Source organism: Petaurus breviceps, unplaced genomic scaffold, assembly GCF_028583685.1.
Source record: "Petaurus breviceps papuanus isolate PSGF00001 unplaced genomic scaffold, PetGlider_PUasm1.0 178, whole genome shotgun sequence".
Lineage (NCBI taxonomy): Eukaryota > Metazoa > Chordata > Mammalia > Diprotodontia > Petauridae > Petaurus > Petaurus breviceps.
Window position 1 is genome coordinate 17,343,683 of NW_027185777.1, and position 21,657 is coordinate 17,365,339.

Genomic DNA, 21,657 nt, shown 5'->3' on the forward strand with positions numbered 1-21,657 from the left:
CTAGGAAGAGAGAGAGAGAGAGAGAGAGAGAGAGAGAGAGAGAGAGAGAGAGAGAGAGAGATTTTTTTCTTTTTTTTTTCTTTTAAGCAATAGGGGTTAAGTAACTTACTCAAGGTTACACGGCCAGTTATTTCTGGGTGTGGTGCTGAGTATCTGAGCCCGGATTTGATCCAGGTCATCCCGACACTGGAGCCAGTGTTCTTACTCGCTGAGCCACCTGGTCGCCCCTAAGAGAGAGATTTCAATACTATTAGAATTAACTCTTTGTTTTTTAATCACTCATCCTTAGTTGATGTGCAGAGATCTATTTTCTATTTTCTATCTTCTACCTTTTTCTCTGGGTGAGGAGAACTTGTTGCACAAGGTTTGTTACAAGAATTTAACCTGAGGTTTATGAGTTTGTTTAAAAAAATAATAACTATATTTCAATGTAATTGTTTTACTTTGTGATCCCATGCATTTTTTTTCTCTATTTAAAAGAACAACCCATTCTTCTCAGAAGGGCTCCATAGGCTTTACTAGTCAACTGGAAGGCTCCATGACACAAAAGAATGTTAAGACTCTCTTGCCTAAAGTGTTTGAGAAAAATCTTCTTCCCTGGACTTGAGTAAGTCCCCATATCATTAGGCTTACAGACCAGAAGTGGGACTAATATTGGATTGGAATCTGACAATTCCAATCCTAACAGTGAAGAGCACTGGTTTTACCATAGCCGTTAACACCTCAATTTCCATTAATTTTTCAGATTAGCTATCAGGCACCTGGCAGAGCCCTAAGTGACAGAAATATAGGGTAGACACATTTTAAAAAGAAAAAACTAATAACAAGAACTCACAGTTATGGAGCAGAGCATGACAGAATGCTGGACTTGTAGTCAAAGAGACCTGAGTTCAAGTCTTAACTCAGCTGCTTACTAGCTGTGTGACCTCATACAAATCACCTATGGACCTCAGTTTCCTCATCTGTAAAATGAGGAGCTGGACTTGGTGATCCCAAAGGTACTTTGCAACTCTGGATTTCAAATTCCATGAAATCATTTGATCTTCGCAGCAATCCTGTGAGTTTTCACAGGTATTATTATTCCCATTTTATAGATAAAGGGTTAAGGTTAAATGACTTGTCTAGTGTCATACAATTAGTAAATATCCAAAATAAAATTTTAATCTAGGTCTTTCTGACTCTAAACCCTCCAACTTCCTTTCCTCATGGAGTCCTTTAGCAACCACAGAGATAACAGGAAGGTACTATTATGCTTAGCATGAGGTATAAAAAGGGAGGAGGAAAGTTGTAGAAAAAGAAACATAAGGAAAACTAATAGTTAGCACTTATATAGTTATTTAAGGTTTGTGAAGCATTTTTTTTCTTTTTAAACAAATATCTCATTTGATCCTCACAACAGCTCTGGTAGGTAGGTAGTTACTATTATATTCCCCATTTTATAGATGGTGAAACTGAGACTGAAGGAATTTAATCATTGTCAAAGGGTTCCACAATTTGTCAGAATCTAAGGCTGGAAAGAGAAACCTGTTGTACTTTGTTGTTTTGCATAGAACTAGTCCTGTGCTTGACCTTTTTGGGTCCTAGTAAAAGATGATATGACATAGCCCAAACTCCTTAGGCATGGGGGGGGGGGGAAAGTAGAGAATATTACTCTAACGACCTTTGCTAATAATGCAAAGATGAATGACCTAAAACCTTTCTTCAAATCTAGGCCTGCTGTGATCCCAAGGTTTTGTGTAACCTATCAAAGATACATTCAGATGACATGTTAAAACATCGTGCTGGCAGCTTAGGGACCTTGCTTCTGGCAGTATGCCTGAATTTGTGGGTCATGGCTAAGCTAATGGCATTTGACATGAGTAGAGCACCAGGATTCTAGAATGACCAAGTACTGACATACAGCTGTCTTTTCCAATGGAGACTGTTTACTCCCAGGTTAATGAGGGACTGCCTTGTGACAATGCCACCTTATTCATGTGTCCCCATCTATCTCAGGATAAATTCAGTTTTCAATGAAAATGTCCTTACTTTTCAAGGGGAAACACTCCAATTCAGATTTATTTGCCTTTTAGCTTGGCTTAGACTGGTGTCTGTATCACCATAGTCTATGTCTTACAAGCACACCTGACTTACAAGCAATGAATGCATACAAATAGCTACCCCTGTTTAAACAAAATCTGGTGCTAGAGACCCAGTTGTCACAGTAATTGGGAAAGAATTTGGAACATTTTGGAGTTCTGAATTGTCCCTTTCTCCCTCCCCACCCCACAGTACAGAGGGCCAGGCCACCATTTGACATACACATATTTACATATACATACAGGTATATTTTATACACGCACACATATATAAGCATACACATATGTATATATACAAATATATGCAAAACCATACTAGGCACACTTCTCTTTACTAGTTCTTTCTCTGCAGGTTGATAGCATCCTTCCTCATAGGCCCTTTACAGTTGATTTGAGTATTTATAATATTTAGAATAATTTAGTTATTTCCAGTTGTTCTTCCAACAATGTTGCTATTACAATATGCAATGTTCTCTTGGTTCTGCTTATTTCACTCTTCATTATGTCATGCAAGTCTTTCCATGCTTTTCTAAAATCAACCAGCTCATAATTTCTTACAGGACAGTAGTTTTCCATCACATAGAAGAAAGTTTCTTAACTTGGATTCCATATGTCATTTGCCATAGATTTTAGAGGGATCTGTGAACCTGAATGGGAAATAAAGTTGTGTCTTTATTTTTACTTACCTCTAACTGAAAGTTATCATTTCCTTTAATTACAACTTTCTTTCTAAAACGTTATTTTTAGAAGGGGTCCATAATCTTCACCAGACCATCAAAAGGTCCCATTACACAAAAAGGTTAAGATCACTTGCTGTGGAGAATCTGTTTTTAGAAATTGTGGAAGGGAGGTGTTGTGCCGAAAGGAGCGAGACAAGAGACCCCCAAGAGTAACATTTGGAAGTGGATTTTATTTTCTGCGGGACTGTTTGGGGTCAGGCCCAAATCAAACAATGAGTCTACACAGACAATGTGCCGGCTTTTAAAAGGATGCCACGTGACCAAAGGTTAGGTATTACGCAAGCAGAAACTTGCAGAGGCCAAGAACAGTGATTGGTCCGTACACACCTTGAAATTCCCGCTGGCGCCAAGTCTCCCTGACCCGGAAGTCCACCTACCTCTGTGGAGGTGGGCTGACTGGGTAAAGGTGGACATCCCTTGGGAGAGGGTGGAACTGACCTGGCAGTCTGCACACTTCCCTGGGGGAGGGCTGAGGTTGGGGGATGGGAAAACCAGGTAGCCAGGTACAATATTGGAACCTGTGAAAATGGGTCCAGTTTAGGGGATTCCTAGGTACCTATATATAGGTAATGATGTCCTTCCTACCCTCAGCCCCCAAATAAAGTCATCCCTTTCAATGTAGGGATTTCAAATTTATATGTTGTCAGAATTCCTCTGCATCGAGGAATGGGAATGGGAGGATAAGGGAGACTGCAAACCCTGGAGCTTGGAAGACTTTGAAAGGTAGAACTGGCCTGGGTCAGGCGCTACAATCAAGGATTTAGATCAGTATTCAGGTGTCAGGCACCTGATATGGTCTGGAGAGAGGATCACAGAAAGTAATCTGGGAAAATGATAAAGACAAACTTTGCTTATTTCCAAATTTGGTCTAAGACTGGTTGTGTGCCAGAAATGGGGGAATGCCTCTATCTCCCTTTCTTGCCCTTTTTCTCATGTGCATTCCAGGATCTAGTACTAAATCTAATACTGGAGTTTGGCTACATTATAGATTAAATAAAGGCCTTTGTGTGCTCCTCTGGAAACTTAACCATTTGTAACAGTATGGTCTTGATGTAAGTGATAAGGTCTGACCTGCATTAGAATGAAAATGTCCACAGCATACCCTCCTCGTTCTTGGTTGAAGATCTCTAGCCTTAGAGGAGCCCCATTCCTCTTTTGGATAGCTCTAAATGTTAACAAGTTTCTCCTTTTATCTGGGTAAAAACTGTCTCCCCAAAACTTCCTCTCTTTGCTCCTACTTTTGTCCTCTGGAGTCAAGAAGAACAAATCTAATGCTTCTTGTACATTACAATCCTTCAAATACTTCAACACAGCTATTCTTTGCCCTTTCAATCTCTTCTTCAGGCCTAACATTCCCAGTGTTTTCCTCTTATCTCTCCACTAGACCATTGTAATAGAATCCTAACTGGTGGCCTTGCATTAACTCTCCTTCAACACAACTGCCAAACTGAATATCCTTTTTTATTTTTGATTTTTGGAGGGGGGAAAGCAGGGCAATTGGGGTTGTGACAAACTGAATATTCTTAAACCACAGTCTTGACTGTATTATTTCCTGTGGTTCCCCATGGGCTTAATATGTGAGTTTTTGCCTTTATAGGGAACAAGTCTGTCTTACCTACTTCTTGCATCACTGTCATTACTCTCCAACTATTTCCCCACCCCACAGAGAACAAAATAAAGCAAAAAAAAGGCAAAACAAAAAACCTAGGACTCCACTCCTGTCTGCCCCCATAGATCTGATGGGTGAATCTTTTGCCTTGAATGGCTAAGAGCTAGGCCACGGCAGTTTCTTCACCATTCCCCGGCCTAGGGATATCTTTTCTCAATAGAATTTAAGCTTCTTGAGGACAGGGACTTCCTAGTTTCCTTTTATATGAATCTCCTGTGCACTGTCCCTCTCTCAATGAAGCCCAAAATCACTTAAACTTTTTTCATTGCAATTCAACATTCTACCAAAAACCTTCTAATTTGACTACAGATTGGGCCCAGTCATTCAAATAGTTCTGAATCATTCATCTAACTACACAAACATCCTAGAAAAGGTTACTTCTCTTGGTATGAGTAACTTCCAATTCAATAAATCTTGTAGACAGGGAAGAATAGTAGCATAGTAAAGAAAACTTGGGTTGGGAGCTGAGAAAGGTGATTCTAGTGGTGAATTGTACTGATTCCATTATTAGTTATTACTACCTGAAACCAATAATTATATCAGATTAGCTAGCCAGGTACCTAGCGAGCCCAGGGGAAAAGAAAAAGAGGATATCCTGATAATATCTTAGTACTTTAATCCTACTTTGATGAATCAGTGTGGATACCCCTTCTTGTAGTACTGTCTATCTACATCTTCACATTCTTTGTTACTTTTCTCCACTTTCTTCCATTAAATTCTTTTATAAGGGGTCTACTCAATGTATTTGAGGTTTCCCCTAGGTCTCTTGATATGATATGAATACCAGTGGAGTACCTTTCAAATAACATATTCTAGAGATTTAGCGGGAAGTGAAGTTCTATTTCAATGGGGAAATGCTTTTCAATATCCAAACAACTCAACTAGTTTAGGATTAGAATTTTGTAACTCACTTGGTGATTCCTTGACCTTTGAGTACTTGTAGTTATGTTTTGATGTCTTAACTGTACTTTAGTTTTTCTTGCAGTCATCTACTAACATGAAATACAGAGATGGCTCTTTTTATTAAGACTTTATTGATTCTGAGGAAGGGGAATCAAACAAATGTGTGTTTTTTCTCTTCCCCCCTAAATTTATTAATGATTTTGTTCTGATATAACACATATTTCCCAAAGAAACAGAACTTTGGTGGTAGGACACCAACAATGTCCATTGTCATTTAATAGAATTTTCTTGTTTCTCTGTGTTCATTTGCATTGTTGTTTTCATTTATATTACTATTGAAATTTTTCATTTTATTCTTTTGGTTCTGCTTTCTTTAATCAGTATCACTTCATGCATGACTTACTATTGTTTCTCTAAATTCCTCAAATCTGTCATTCCATTTGGGACAGTCATATTCCATTGTATACCATGAAATTTTCAGCTGTTTGCCAATTTGGGGGACATTTTATTTTCAGTATTTTCTTATGGCAACTAATGTTACTGAAAACACATTGCTCATACCGATGTTTTATACATCAACAAATTTCTAGGGATATAGTCCCAAATGAAATCTCTAGGTCAAGGGGTGTGAACAATTTAGCACCTTTTGTTGCAGAACCATATATTGTTTTCCTGATTTCAAGCTTCTGCCACTAATGAATAATGTTGTCTGTCTTTCCACAGCTTTTCCAGCAATGAATTTTCCCATCTTTTAATGTCTTTGTTCCCTTGTTGGGTGAAAATTAATACTTCATGTTTGTTTCAATTCTTATTTCTCTGATCATCTGTTTGGGTTATAATTTATAGTTCATATTTCCTTATTTGGAAACCATTATGTCATTTGACCTCTTGCCTATTGGGCAGTATTTATCTTATACATTTGTGTCAATTCCTCATAATTTTGACCATAAGCTTTTAATGCAATATTTTCCTTCCCCCAACCTGTATTTTTTTCTAATTGCTGACAATGTTGAATTTATTTGCAAAAATATTTTAATTTTCTATAAGATTTTTATTTTTTATCTTATGATTTCTTCAATTCTTTGTCATTAAGATTTTTCATTATTCATACTTGTGAAAGATGTAACTTATTCTCCATTTTTATTGTATTAGTTTTTATACTTAGCTTGCCTGTTTGGAATTTACTGGAGTAGAAAATTTAAAATGCTCATCTAAATCTATCTTTAGACAAACTGCCTTTCAGTTATTCTAGTATGTTTTTTTTTTTTGTCAGAGTTCCTTCTCCAGTTGTTTGTATTCTAGGTTTTGTTGAAAATTGGGTTATTACTAAATCTTGATTATATAATGTATTCTAGTTGTCTACATCTTTATTTTTTATCCAGTACCAAGTAGTTTTGATTACTATTGCTATTTGTTAGTCAACAAGCAATTATTAAGTGATATTTGTTAGAAATCACACTAAGAAAGACAAAGTAAGGCCAAAACAGTTGCTGCCCTCAAGCAACTTACATTTAATGGGGTGGGGGGGGACAATATGAAAATAACTACTTACATATGAGATATATGCAGAATAGATGGAAGACAATAAAAAAGGAGAAGGCATTAGCATCTGGAGGAGGGACAGGGAAAGGTCTCTTGTTAAAGTTGGGATTTGACCTGAGTCTTGAAGGAAACCAGGGAAACCATGATATGGAGGCAGAGCATTCAGGCATAGGGGAGAGCCATGACAAGATAAGGAGACTGGGGATGGAGTGCTATTTCTGAGGTCAGCAAAGAGATGAATCATAAATACTGTAATTGAATTGAAAGAGTGTGTGGGAGAGTAAAATGTAAGAGGAATAGAAAGGTAGGAAGAGCTAAGAAAAGCTTGGAATACCAAACAGAGGAGTTTATATTTCATCCTGGAAGTAATAGGGAATCACTGGAGCTCATTGAGGAAGGGGTTGACATAATAGGAGTCGTCCTTTAGACAAATTATAGCAGCTGAGTGGAGGACGTTTTGAAATGCCTTGTAGTAGAGTTTGATATCTGCTATGACTAAGACTTGCTGCTTTTTCTACATTATCTCACTTCATATTCTTGTCCTGTCATTGCTCCAAATGAATTTGCTTGTAATTTTGTGTAAAAGGGCTGATTTTTAAAAGTCTTTCCTTTTAATTTAACAACATATAACTAGCTGTGCAATTCTTTCTCAAGCTATTATATTGAAAATACAATACTCTGAGTTCTAATACTTAGAATGATTTTCCTCCTAAATTAAAGTATCCTTTAAATTGATATTTAATTTTTAGCACTGTATGTGTAATAATTTTTACTTTTTTTATCTTCATCTATTTCATCTCAGGCATATCACTGTATGTAGGGGTTTAGGAACTTTGCACAGTATAGACAATATTCTTGCCCTCCTAGAATGAAAATTAAAAAGAAAAAAAGAAAGGTGGACATAAAATCTACAGGCAGGTAGATTTTATGCTGATACAACTGAAGACTAAATTTTGAGGAATGTCTGTATTGAGGGCAGATGAATTTACAAATCCAGGTTATAGAGCTTAAAGTTTAATCTTTGTTTCTATATCTAGTTGTACCAGCAAGGGTAATTTTTAAAATGATTGTTGTTATTAGTGTTACTATTGTTATCATTACAAGCATTTATATAGTGCTTTACAAATATTAGTTCCTTTGATCCTTTTAACAGCCCAGTAAAGTCTAAATGGGTGCATGATCTAGGTATAAAGGTTGATACTGTAAGCAGTCTTGGAAAACAAGGAATAGTTTACCTGTCAGATTTGTGGAGAGGGAAAGACTTTATGACTAAACAAGAATTAGAGAACATTATAAAATGTAAAATGGATAATTTTGACTACATGAAATTGAAAAGCTTCTGTACAAACAAAGTCAATGTAACCAAGATTAAGAGGGAGTTAGGAAATTGGGAAAGAATCTTTACAATCTCTGGCAAAGGACTCATTTCTAAAATATACAGAGAATTGAGTCAAATTTATAAGAATACAAGTCATTCCCCAATTGATAAATGATATGAATGTAGGGATTTTGGTCAAAGGATATGAACAGGAAATTTTCAGAGAAAGAAATTAAAGATATCTATAAGCACATGAAGAAATGCTCTAAATCACTATTGATTAGAGAAATGCAAATCAAAACAACTCTAAGGTACCACATCTCACCAGTCAGATTGGCTAAGATGACAAAACAGGAAAATGACAAATGCTGGAGAGGATGTCGGCAAATTGGAACACTGATGCATTGCTGGTGGAGTTGTGAACTGATCCAGCCTTTCTGGAGAGCAATCTGGAATTATGCCCAAAGGGCTATAAATAATTTCATATCCTTTGACCCAACAATACCACTCCTAGGGTTATATCCCAAAGAGATCATAGAAGTGGGAGGAAGACCCATATGTACAAAAATGTTTATAGCAACTCTTTTTTTGATGACAAAGAATTGGAAATTAAGGGGGTGCCCATCAATTGGGGAATGGCTGAACAAGTTGTGGTATATGCATGTTATGGAATACTATTGTGGTATAAGAAACAAGGAGCAGATGGACTTCATATTTACCTGGAGAGGCTTAAATGAACTGATGCTGAGTGAGAAGAGTAGAACCAGGAGAAATTTGTACACAATTACAGACACAACGTATGTGTGATGACCAACTTTCATAGACTGGACTCAAAAGACTCATGATGGAGTGAAATGTGTGCATGCAGAGAAAGAACTAGAAAGAACTGAGTTTATATCCAGAAGGAAGCAAAATACTTGATCTTTTTCCTTTTCTTGTTTGGTTTTATGTCCTCTTTACCATTTTTCATTCCATCTGATACAATCTGTCTTTATAACCTGACTAATGTATAATGTGAAAGTATTTGCAGATCCTATACTTGACTATGCCACCATGGGGTGAAGGGGAGGGAGGGGGACAAAATGTGAAATTCAAGGAATTGTGGAACTGAATCCTGTAAACTAAAAGTAAACAAACAAATTAATTAAAAAAAATAAAATGGGATGGCCAGGTAGCACAGAGAGTAAGAGCACTGGCTCCAGTATCAGGATGACATGTGGATTGAATCCAGGCTCAGATACTTAGCACCCACCCAGAAACACCTGACCGTGTAATCTTGAGCAAGTTACTTAACCCCAATTGCTTAGGGGTGGCCAGGTGGCTCAGCAAGTAAGAGCACCGGCACCAGTGTCGAGATGACCTGGGGATCAAATCCGGGCTCAGATACTTAGCACCACACCCAGATATAACTAGCTGTGTAACCTTGAGCAAGTTACTTAAACCCGATTGCTTAAAAAAATAAAATAAAAATTAAAAATTAAAAAAAAAATCCCAGTAGGATATTATATTTGGCCCTCCAAATAATCCTGTGAAGTAGATGCTGGTATTATCTCCATTTTACAGATGAGGAAACTGAGGCTCAGAGAGGTTAAATGACCTGGCCACAGTTACATAGAGCTCCTCCTCACTTTAGGTCCAGCCCTTTATCCACTCTACCACATAGCTGTCAAAGGCAGGTAAAAGCCTGTTTCTGGAGTCTGGTTTGCTAGTGGGACTGAGAAATACAGAAATAGATTCAAATTAACTAATATTCCCTACTTAAACCAATAACTGGTTTTAGACAGAACTCTACCTAGAAGATCAATTTTTAAATCTACTAACTGTTCTCTTATTCTGTCAAATGGTTAGACTTTGATTTAGGTTCTGTGTCACATTGAGATCTATATCCTCAACTCCATATATGTAGCTCAATACATGTCTACACATTGTTGATTTCTATTTTCAGGGACGATTTTTTTTTTTGTCAAATGATTATACCAAGAACTATTGTCTAAGGTCTATTTCTGAAACAGTACCCCAGTGATAACCTCAGCACATCTTAGGGAAACTGACAGGGTGCCAAGGAGTATTAAAATTTTGGAGGGAAAGACAATGATAACTCCACATCTGTTGGACTCCTCCGGAGCTACTAGCTTGAGAGAGTTCACAGTTTCAGCATTAAATTGCACTATATTCCTTTCCGTCCAATTCTTGAGTGTTTGAAATGTGATTTTTGTTTCCTTGTGCTTTCAGCTACATCAGTAACTTCTTAAACGTCTTCATTTGTGACATAATATCTTTGTGAAGCTCAGTTTTCAGGTCAGTTGCTGTGATAAAAAGCAAGTGCCTCATGAAAATCAATATGGAATGAGAAATGAGGGTGGCATTGTATAATCTGGTTCCAAATTTTCAGAAGTCATGTGATACACAAAAGGCACACACATCCTATTAGTAAGTGTGATTATTGAAGAATGAAATAAAAATATTATTTTTCTTTCAATTTATTTATATTAGCTTTTCAAATTGACTATTTAATTGTTAGGACATAAATATGTAAAATGTTTTTTGTGCCTTAGTACTTAATAAATGGAATGATTAGCTTTTTCTTTTGACCTAGGGATACTGTGAAAAAAATTGTTTTACTGAGATATTAAGGAAACTGTGAATGAAGAAAGTTTAGGAAGCTCTGATCTAGGGCTTTGAAGTATACACTTTGAGGTACTAAAAACGTAGTAGCTATTTTTTCTCTCTAAGGCTAGTCTATCTGAGTTTTACACTCCAAGGGGCAAATGATAGTTATTCACCTTTCATCTCAAATGGAAAATTCAATAGATGTGGGAAGAAATGATTGGGGGTATTTACACTAATAGACAATTTTTATTTTCTGTTAAAAATCTAGTACACAAGGTAGTAAAGGTTTGTTTTTGGAAGTGAGACTGAACTTATAGGGACTGCTTCCCAGATGTGTAACTAGGGAAGGATGATTGGAGCCTTGACCTATAGCACTTCCCACAAATCCCACTTCCTCATCTGAATTAGGTTTTACTACCCATAGAGTGTAGTCACTGTAACACACCCAAGTGCTATGGTTGCCTTCAGTTATTTTTGTATCTCCTGTCCCCTTGCTACTTCTTATTAGGGGACATAAGTGCAACATTACTGAATAAAGGACAATCCCATCTTTTAGGATTACTGTATACTACAGGGCTGTGTTGTACTGCTATCTGGCCTGGGGACCCATGACATACCTTTCAAGGATGTTTCTTGGATCAATAAAGATGCCATATGGCAGCAGCATTAGAACCCAAGACCATCCAGATCACAAATGATCTGCTCATCTTCTCCTGCTCTCATTTCCCCCAAACAAATCTTCTCTAAGGCACCAACATTCTCAGTTAAGAGTTATTGCTCTACTGAACACCGCTATTGTGATTGTCAGCTGGAGTTACAGCTTTTGTTTGCCCCCAATTCTCTCTTCCCCTGCCTGGAATTTAGTAATATGTAGGAAGATGGGAGAGAAGGGAACAGGTGGTAGTGGCAGTTGGAGAAGGTGTGGGAATACAAGGAGGCTTTATCTCTACTATAGTATGAAAATTCATGGAGAGGAATCATCTCCATTTCCCGATGGAAGTGATAATGTACAAAATTACTTCTGTCTCCATCCCCTAAAATGACTACTTTAGGTATTTTTCTGAAAGTATAGTTTGGTCAGAATTTATGTTAAGATGATAATGACCTTCAGTATCAGATATGGGCCAGGTATAATGTTTATTGAGATGCTTGGAAACTGAAGGGTGGGTGATTGAAACCAGCCAAATTCTACTCTGGTGCATCATGATTGCACTGAGGAGATTTGGGGTCATTGAAGTCTATGCCAGTAGAACACAAGCTGTCAAGGATTATCAAACTAGAAAAGCTTTGAATGTGGTGGCAGTGCCAGATTTTATATCCATTGTTTGAGGGCCAGCCCAGGTAAATAAGTAAGTAAATAAGTCAGATAAGTAAGAGCCTCATCACTGGATTAGCTGCAGGGGGATGAGTTTTTCTTCCACAGCATCTGTCAGAGACCACTCACTAAGTTGTACAGAAATTTCCATTGTGCTGGTAGAAGAAGTAATGACATGTGGGAGAACAAAGGAAAGGCAAATCCTGGAAACACTGAATCTGTGAGATCACAAGCTGCTTGAATTTAAGAAGCTTTAATTGAAACTACCTCCATTGCCCCCAAGTTGTAGGACTTGGAGAGGTGGCTACAAAAGGTAAAGCTAACTTAGGGGAATTTGCTAAATGTGATACTTCCCATTTTTTTGGAACAGGAAAGCAGGTACTTTCTTCTTTGAAAAGTGAAGAGGAAACAAATTCTTTCATCCCCAAGCTTTAGATAATGAATGAAAATATCTTTAACACTATTCTATCATTTGTTCATGTTTTTCATTGTAGCAGTGATTTGGATTGCCACTGGGAGGTAGGGCAAAAGTTTTCCAGTTTTGCTCCCAAGTTGATTTGTGTAGCAACAAGGGGACATCATTCATGATATCTCCACTTGTTGCCTTTGCAGTATTGCTAAGTGGAATCTCCAGCATGATTTGAAGTCATCTAGTCTTCTGACTTAAGGTTTTGGAAGGAATTAAAGGGAATTTTGGGGCATCACTCTGACAAGAGTTTAGACTAAGATACACTAAGTGGCAGAAGGAAAAATGGAGTTCAAAATGCCCTTGATGGCAGTTTCCAAACTTTCTTGGTTCACAGATCCCTCAGTGCCTCAATAATTTTTTCACAGTACTCCAGGTCAAAAGAAATTCACAACACTTCTGTTTATTAAGTAGTTAGGTCCAACACCTTTGTATGCACTTATGTCCTAATAACTTAGCAGTCATTTGAAAAATAATACAAATAAATAGAAAATATTTTTACTTCATTCTTAAACAATCACATTACTTACTAATGGGATATGTCAAACTGTTCAACACTGAACAAATTCTCAAACCTTGGAAATGGAGTAGACAAATGCTATTCACTTTTCCTGTTCCACATTGATTTTTCAGGAGGTTCTTGCTTTTTATTTCAAAAAACTTCCTGAAAACTTGAGCTTCACAAAGAAATGATACTTGCAAATGAGAAAGTTTGGTAACTTACTGGTGTAGCTGAAAGTACAAGCAAATATACAAAAATGTCACATACAATCTGTAGGTATGGATGTATTTCGATCTATACTGTTGGACAGAATTTCCAAATCAGACCACAGTTCCATTTGAGTGTTTTTCTTTGTTACTATAAAGCTTGGAATACCCTGATTTCAGATTGTAAATCAAAGGCCTATGAAAATATGCATGATAGGTAAAAATAGGTTGTAGAAAATGACCACTGAGGGTATATGGTGTGAAGGAGAACCAATGTAAAAGACGTCACTTTACTAGCAAACAGAAAAATTTACAAAGCTATTATTGATAAATATGGTAGGTGGGTATAAACTTGGCTGATTATATATTCTGTAAGGAAGAGGCCTCAAAGTCAATTCTGTTTGAAACTTTCTTTGCATAGTCTGGATTTGAAGGATTGTCTCCATTTCTGGAAAACTACCATTATTAACTATTAAACCTAATCACCAGAAATGAGGAAGCAGACTATGTATTAAAAAATTCATGTTGCTACCTGACTGAGGGAGGGTTGACTTCCCTAGAAAGGCAGGAGATAAGATGCAGCTAATCACAAATCCCTTTTCCAGTGCATTTCTGGGGCCAACATGATAGAAAGACCAATCACAGAGTACATTATTGATCAGTAGCCTTTTGGGTGTGGAGCACAATAGGAGTCATGAAAGTGCCCAAACAAATACTTAAAATCTGGTTCAAAGATTTCAAAGCCTTTAGAAACTTTTGAGTGATAGAGGGTTGAGCATTGAGGTTGACTCTCTGTCTGTCTGTCTCTTTACATACATACATATACACATATATGTACATATACAATTTTGTCTTTCTTTCCAATTAGCAATCATTTATCTTCTCTCTTTTCCATCCTCCATTAAAAAAAAGAAAAAGAAAAACATGAATAACAAATCAGAATTGTCAAGCAAAACATATTCCTTCATTGACCATATCCAATAATTTATGTCTCCTTCTGCATCTTGAGTATAAGACATCTCTCTCAGGAGATGGGTAGATTCCTTCGTTATCAGCATTGTAGTTGATCAATGAATTGATCAGTTCTTTTATAAAATATATTTTTATGTATTTTGCTAAATATTACCCAATTACATGTACATTTTAAACATTCATTTTTCAAAAAATTTTGAGTCACAAATCCTCGCTCTCCCACCCACTCCTTTCCCCTCCTTGAGAAGGCAAGCAATTTGATATCTATTCTATATGAGAAGTTATACAAAACATGTTTCCATATTAGCCATAGTGCAAAAGGAGATACAGAAAAGAATAAAAAAAGAAGAATAAAGTAAAAAAGTATACTTTAATTTACATCAGAGTTTATCAGTTCTCTCTCTGGAGGTCTGTTGCATTCTTCATCATAGGTCTTTTAGAGTTGTCTTGGATAATTGTCTTGATCAGAGTAACTAGGTCTTTCACAATTGATCATCCTTACAATATCCCTTTTACTTTGCATTATGTTCTCCTGGTTCTGCTCACTTCACTTTGCATGAGATCATATAAATCATCACAGATATTTTTTTCTGAACCCATCCTGCTATTTCTTAGAGCACAATAGTATTCTATCACAATCATATACCACAACTTGTTCAGCTATTCCCCATTTGATGGATGTCCCCTCAATTTCCAATTTGTTGCCACCACAAAAAGAGCACTATAAATATTTTTGTATGAACAGGTCCTTTTCCCTTTTTTCCCCCAATCTCTTTGGGAGACAGACCTGGTAGTGGTATTGTACAGTTTTATAGCTCTTTGGGCATTGTTTTGGATAGACACTACTTATCATTTTAAGAAAGGTTATATTTATTCCTTTGTTTCCTATTTTTTTAAACTAGAAATGTATTTTATATTTTCTTAAAGGCTTTTTCTGCATCTATTGATATAGTCTAATTGTATGATTTTTGTTGTTTTTTTTTGTTTTGATATTGATATGATTAATTATATTGATGGGTTTCCTTATATTGTACCAGTCCTTCAATCCTGGCATAAATCCTACATGGTCATAGTGTATGATCTTTTTGAAATATGGCTTTAATCTCTTTGCTAGTAATTTATTTAAAATTTTCGCATTAATATTCATTAAGGAAATTGGTCTATAGTTGTCTTTCTCTGCTTTTGCTCTGCTTGGTTTAAGTATCAAAACCACATTTGTGTCATAAAAGGAATTTGGAACTCATTCTTTACCTATTTCTTCAAATAATCTTTATAGTACTAGGATTAATTGTTTCTTAGATGTTTGGTAGAATTCATTTGTAAAGTCGTCTAGTCCTGGGAATGTTTTCTTAGGGAGCTCATTGATGACTTGTTCAATTTCTTTTTCAAAGATAGGGTTATTTAAATATTTTATTTTCTCTTCTGTTAATTTAGGCAATTTGTATTTTTGTAAATATTTATCCATTTCACTTAGATTATAAATTTTATTGGCATATTGTTGGACAGTATAGCTCCTAATAATTGTTTTAATTTCATCTTCATTTGTGGTGCATTCGCCCTTTTCATTTTTGATACTAACTTAATTTTCTTCTTTCTATTTTAAATCATATTAACTAACAGTTTATCTATTTTATTGTTTTTCCCCATAAACCACATTCTATTTTTTCTTAAATTAGTTCAATGGTCTTTTTAAACTTTCTATTTTCTTCATCTCTGCTTTAATTTTTAAGATTTCCATTTTGGCGTTTATTGGCGATTTTTAATTTGTTCTTTTTTCATTTTTTAACTGCATAATTGACTGTTCTTTCTCTCTTTTATTAATGGCTGTATTTAGAAATAGAAATTTACTCCTGAATATTGCTTTGGTAGCGACCCACAAGTTTTGGAGTGTTATCTTATACTTGTCCTTCTCTTTAATCAAATTATTGATTATTTCTATGATTTATTCTTCAACCCACTCATTCTTTAGGATTAGATTATTTAGTTCCCAATTAATTTTTAATCTATGTTTCTATGGCTCTTTATTGATGTAATTTTTATTGAATTATGGTATGAAAAAGATGAATTTCATATAACTGTGTTTCTGCATTTGGTTGTGAGGTTTTTATGGCCCAATACATAGTCAGTTTTTGTGAAAGTGCCATGTGTATCTGAGAAAAGGTATACTTCTTCATATTTCCATTAATTTTTCTTCAGAGGTCTATCATAGATAACTTTTCTAAGATTGTATTCATCTTCTTAACTCCTTTCTTATTTATTTCGTGCTTAGATTTATCTTGCTCAGAGAGGGAAAGTTGAAGTCCCTCACTAGTATAGCTTTACGGTCTATTTCCTCTGGTACTTCATTTAAATTTTCCTTTAAGAATTTGAATGCTATGTATTTTGTGCACTGATATTTAATATGACATTACTTCATTATGTATGGTATGTTTTAGCAAGATGTAATTTCTCGGATTGTCCCTTTTAATTAGATGTTTTTACTTTGTCTTTGTCTGAGATTATGATTGCTACCCGTGCTGTTTTTTTTTTTTTTACTTTAATTGAAGCTTTATAGATTCTGCTCCAGATCTTTATTTTAACTCCATGCATTTCTCTACTTCATTTTTTTGTAAATAGCATATTGTTTAATTCCAGTTTTTTCTTTTTTTTTAAATTCCAGTTTCTAATCCATCCAGTCTTTGCTTAGAGACAACCATTCCATAACATGGACTTTCCATAACATGAAAAGACTACCTTGTTATGAGGTCCTTACATATTTTTTTTGCAAAATACCTTTCAACCATGGACTTTGAAGACTCCTACAAATGAATGTTATTCAAATTAGGAAACAGAAGCAACAGAATGATTTATATTTGCACTTGATTTTGTGGAGCTAAGTCAGTGGCAGAAACATTTTATTTCCTTTCTACCTGCTGCTATTAGAATATAAATAGAAACATTAAATATGAATACACACATTGAGTTCTGTACTACCTGAGAAAGATACAGTTCCTTAGTAACATTTGAATTTTAGCCAAATCACTTTGGGACAGATGACAAGATTCCTAAACATATTCCAGAGAAGTGGAGGCCAGCTGGCAAAGCTATTTGTATCTGAGAGTAGTCAATGCTTTTGACTCTAATTCTTCTTTAAGGAGGAAGAAAAGAAATTCTAATGATATCAACCATCATCATTAATATATAGCACTTTTTATTTTTATCAAGTGAATTAGATGAAATAGAAGTTCTTTGAAAGTAGAGCCTTTTCCAGTGTGTCCTTGTTAAGTGTCTTGTGGTGGAGAGAGCACTAGCTCTGGAAATAGAGTACTTTGACTCAAATCCCATCTCTGATAATGAACTCCCTATATGACCTTGGGTAATTCAGAACCTTCCTGCACCTCTGGGAGTTGGACTTTCTGTCAGCCTAGGACCATTTCAGCTCTGTGTCTATGGTACTATGATCCCAACAGTGCTTAATAAATGTTTGTTGACTCAAATGATCTAATTTCTTGCTAACAACAGCCCTGTGAAGTAGGTAGTGCATTAGTTACTTCAGTTTTCAAATGAGGAAACTGAGTCTGACAGGGTAAATGACTGGCTTAGGTCTGAGGCATCACATTATGTATCTCATGATTTTGACTCTGTATTTCTCTCTGCACTCAAAATCATACTCTCTGGAACTGAGGCATTGTATGGGGCTATTGAGGGAGAAAAGAGAGAAGACAGGTTCTAAAGATTTAAAAGACTTAGTTTGTGACCTTCAGGTTTTTTACAATTTGGCTACAACAAATGACCGCTCAACACTGAAGAAGAAAAAAAAAACAACCTAAAACTGGCAGAGCAACCCAAGCAACATATGGAATCAATAGAATCAGAGATTATAAATTCTGGGGGAGTGCCAAGGAGAGGTTAGTCGATGGCTTCTCAGTGTGACAGTGGACCTCTCAGAAAAAGGAAAAGAGAATGGTGTCACTTTCTGTGTCTATCAAAGTTTTGCTATGTTTCTGGGAGGTAGATGTCAATCATTAGGAGAAATGAACTGAGTCACATGTCCTCATGCTTTCCATCTCAGTGTCCTCCATCATTGATGTGATCTTGGGAAGCTCAATAAATATCCTTACTGAATCAAGGACTTTGGGATTCAGGAATGCTGGGGATCTAGAAATACAAGGGACCAGAATTAGGAATATAGAAGCAATCCAGTTAAGATATGGAGAGAAATGTAGATTTGGACGTTAACACCTTGAAATGATACTTAGAACTGATTTTAACAATGAGATTTCCTAATAAGAGGAAATAAGGAAGAAGCAAGTCAGAGGTACACATCTGGGAATCGAGATGCTCTTTTTTCTCACTACAAATAAAGAAAATCTGCTTTACTTGAGTAGTATTTAATCTGGAGGGAGAGAAAAAAAAAAGACTGTCTTCTTTGATAGGCTTCTAGCTTGTTCTCCATTGCATGTGTATTTTTCCATCATGAAACTGTTGAAAATGAATAACTGATTTGAACCAAGGAGAAATTCCCTGAAAGATTAAGAAAGTTTGCATAAAATTATGATGTTTTGTGAAGATCCCTAAAGGCTATCAACAATGTAAAAAACTATTGTTGAATTCATAAAATCTTTGGAATAGACAAGAGATCTTTCCTCTTTGTCCCATTATCAGGGCTTCCTGGTTGGTGGTTTGGGCCCCTTTTATCTATTAGATTTTTCAGATAACACAGGGGCTATTCTTGTGAGTCTGTGGGCTTTCTGGAGGTAACTCTTAGAACTGAGAGACTTGGGTCACGGCTGTTCCCAAAAGAACAAATAACTTAAGTTCAGAGTGTCCTACTTTTGGTCCTTCAAAGCTGGATTCTGTTGATGTCACAAGAGGAAAGGGACATAGAATTAATATATTTGCAAAGAAAGTAGCTGTGTGGGTATGTTATAAGGGTGAAAAGTTGTATTATGGGCGATCTTTGTAATAAGAAAACTATATTTATTTAGATCCATTGTGTATCTATGTATTTTCTCTATTATCTATTAATTATGTAGTTGTCACCTATCATCTGTCTATATGCCTTCTGTTTGTCTTGTCTCTCCTTATAGAATGTGTGCCTCTTAAGGGCAGGAACAGTTTGATTTAAACCCCATAAATTGTAACCCCAGCATTTGACAATCTCTGATCTGTAGTCATCATTTAATACTTGTTGATGGATTGATGCTCATTGTAGATAAGGAAAGCTGAGCAAGACACAAAACTGATCAAATTTGCTTGAATCTTCACTTGCAGTTTGAGAGTGGTGATTTTTTTCTTCCACTATGGGATAATATAAGAGGGTAGGATGTCCCTGAAGCAATGCCCAGGTGGTGGTGATACAGTGCTAGGATTGTGGAAAAGTCTAAGGCCCTTACAAAGTTCATAGACCTTGAAGAATTTAGGTATATGAATCATGTTATTGTAAGTTTTGTAAGTATTATTATGCTTATTGTGTGGAAAAGGAGGAATAATTAACAGGATCTAATCTGAATAAGCCAGGGTCCAGATCATCCTTGCTTGATGGGGTTATAACTGATGCTATGTTAACAACTGCTTTTAAATTGGTCTCTCTGCCCTCCCCCGATACTCAATTAGGCTGAGAAATGGACATCTTTATTTGACCCTGCACATGAACTCTCCAGAACCTCAGCTATTGAGATTGGCTAGTTTTACACCCTCAAAAACCAAAGACAATGGATTTTGGAAATAATAATAGCTAGCATTTAAAAAGTCTTTTAAGGCTTGCACAACTTGTCTCATGTGAGCCTTAAAACAACCTTATGATGTAGGTGCTATTATTATGCCCATTTAATAAATGAAAAACAGGTTGATAAAGGTTAAGTGACTTGCCCAGGGTCACATGGTTTGTGAGTGAGACAGGATTCAAAATTAGGTCTTTTCTGCTTCTGAGTCCAATATTCAATCCAGTTTGCATATCAGCCTTTTTCTTCAAAGAAAATAGACAGATAGTGGGCCTAGAAGTTATACTGAGAAGAAACTATATTTAGTTGGATCCTTAACACAGAAGTAGCTATCTAGGGAAGGAATGAACTTTTTCAGTCATATGTTATCAAAAACTTTAAATAGGAAGGAGAAAAGACTATTGTATCAGTAAATTTTCTATTCACGAATCTCCAAAGGCCTGATATGATACTTCTAAAGTCTGAGAAAAATATAAAGCAAGTTAAGGTTATTGCTGGAGGCTGGCAAGTATTGTTAAAATAAAAATGTCTTTGTTTGGGTCAAATGCTATAAACATTGGGAATTGCCTCTAGGATTCACACAGAACCTTGTAGTGAAAATGACAGGGAAGGTGCCACATGAGAAGACCTGCCAATTTTGCATCTCAAATGACCAAGATCAAGTTTCATAGGCTATACTTTACACTACAAAAGAGCAATTAAAAAAAATTCTCAAATAGGCCATGATATTTTTCTATGTCGTATGCCCTGGCAATTCCTTGCCAAACTTGTTTCTTTATTGTCCAAGGTAATGGCCCAAGGTTAACATATATGAAAGTGAACACCGAATCTCTGTTTTGCCTTTGGATGATGCAGGGGTAACCTGACCAGGTGTCCTATGTGAAAAAAGAAGTCTAGGCAAATGCAGAATAAACACAACAATGTGGAACATAGCATCCAAAATTGTAATGTCATTGAAAATGATAAATATGAAAAATATAAGGAAAGGTGGAGACGTGCATGTCAAATAATGTAAAGCAAAGAAAAATGATTTTTTAAGAACAAATTAAAATGGATATACCTTAGGTAGAGAGGAAACATGATCCAGTGCCCTTCCTATTGTTCTTTTTTTACCTTGTATAAATATGCCGAGTGCTTAGCTTGGGCCTCAGTACATGATAGGCATTAAAGGCCTGTTGGATCAAATTGATTGTTCCCATTTTAATGGCTCTAATCTCCAATGAGCTCTGTCCCATTGGACCCTTGGACTTTACTCCTGGCTCCCCTAGCTCTGTGAGTTTTTTGCCCTCTCTTATAGGGGCTCAGGCCTTTTTGATGTCTCCTGAGGTATTTTCCTGCTCATTTTTTTAGCTCCTCTCTATGAGTGATGTCTCCACATTAGAATGTAAATCCTTAAGAGCAAGATCTCTCTGTCTTGCTTGTTTGTATTACCAGTATTTACCACAGTGGTTGGCATGTAGTGAGTACTTTATTTCTTTATAATTCACTTAACATCTATCTGTCTGTCTATCTATCTATCTGTCTATCTATCTATCTATCTTCCTTCCTTCCTTCCTTCCTTCCTTCCTTCCTTCCTTCCTTCCTTCCTTCTTTCTTTCTTTCTTTCTTTCTTTCTTTCTTTCTTTCTTTCTTTC

At 36.0% G+C, this 21,657-nt stretch overlaps 1 protein-coding gene across 1 annotated transcript in view; it reads left to right on the forward strand.

Annotated features, from left to right (window-relative positions):
• GPR158 (G protein-coupled receptor 158) overlaps window positions 1-21,657 on the forward strand; it is a 446,391-nt gene that overhangs the window by 189,215 nt on the left and 235,519 nt on the right. The window lies entirely within an intron of this gene.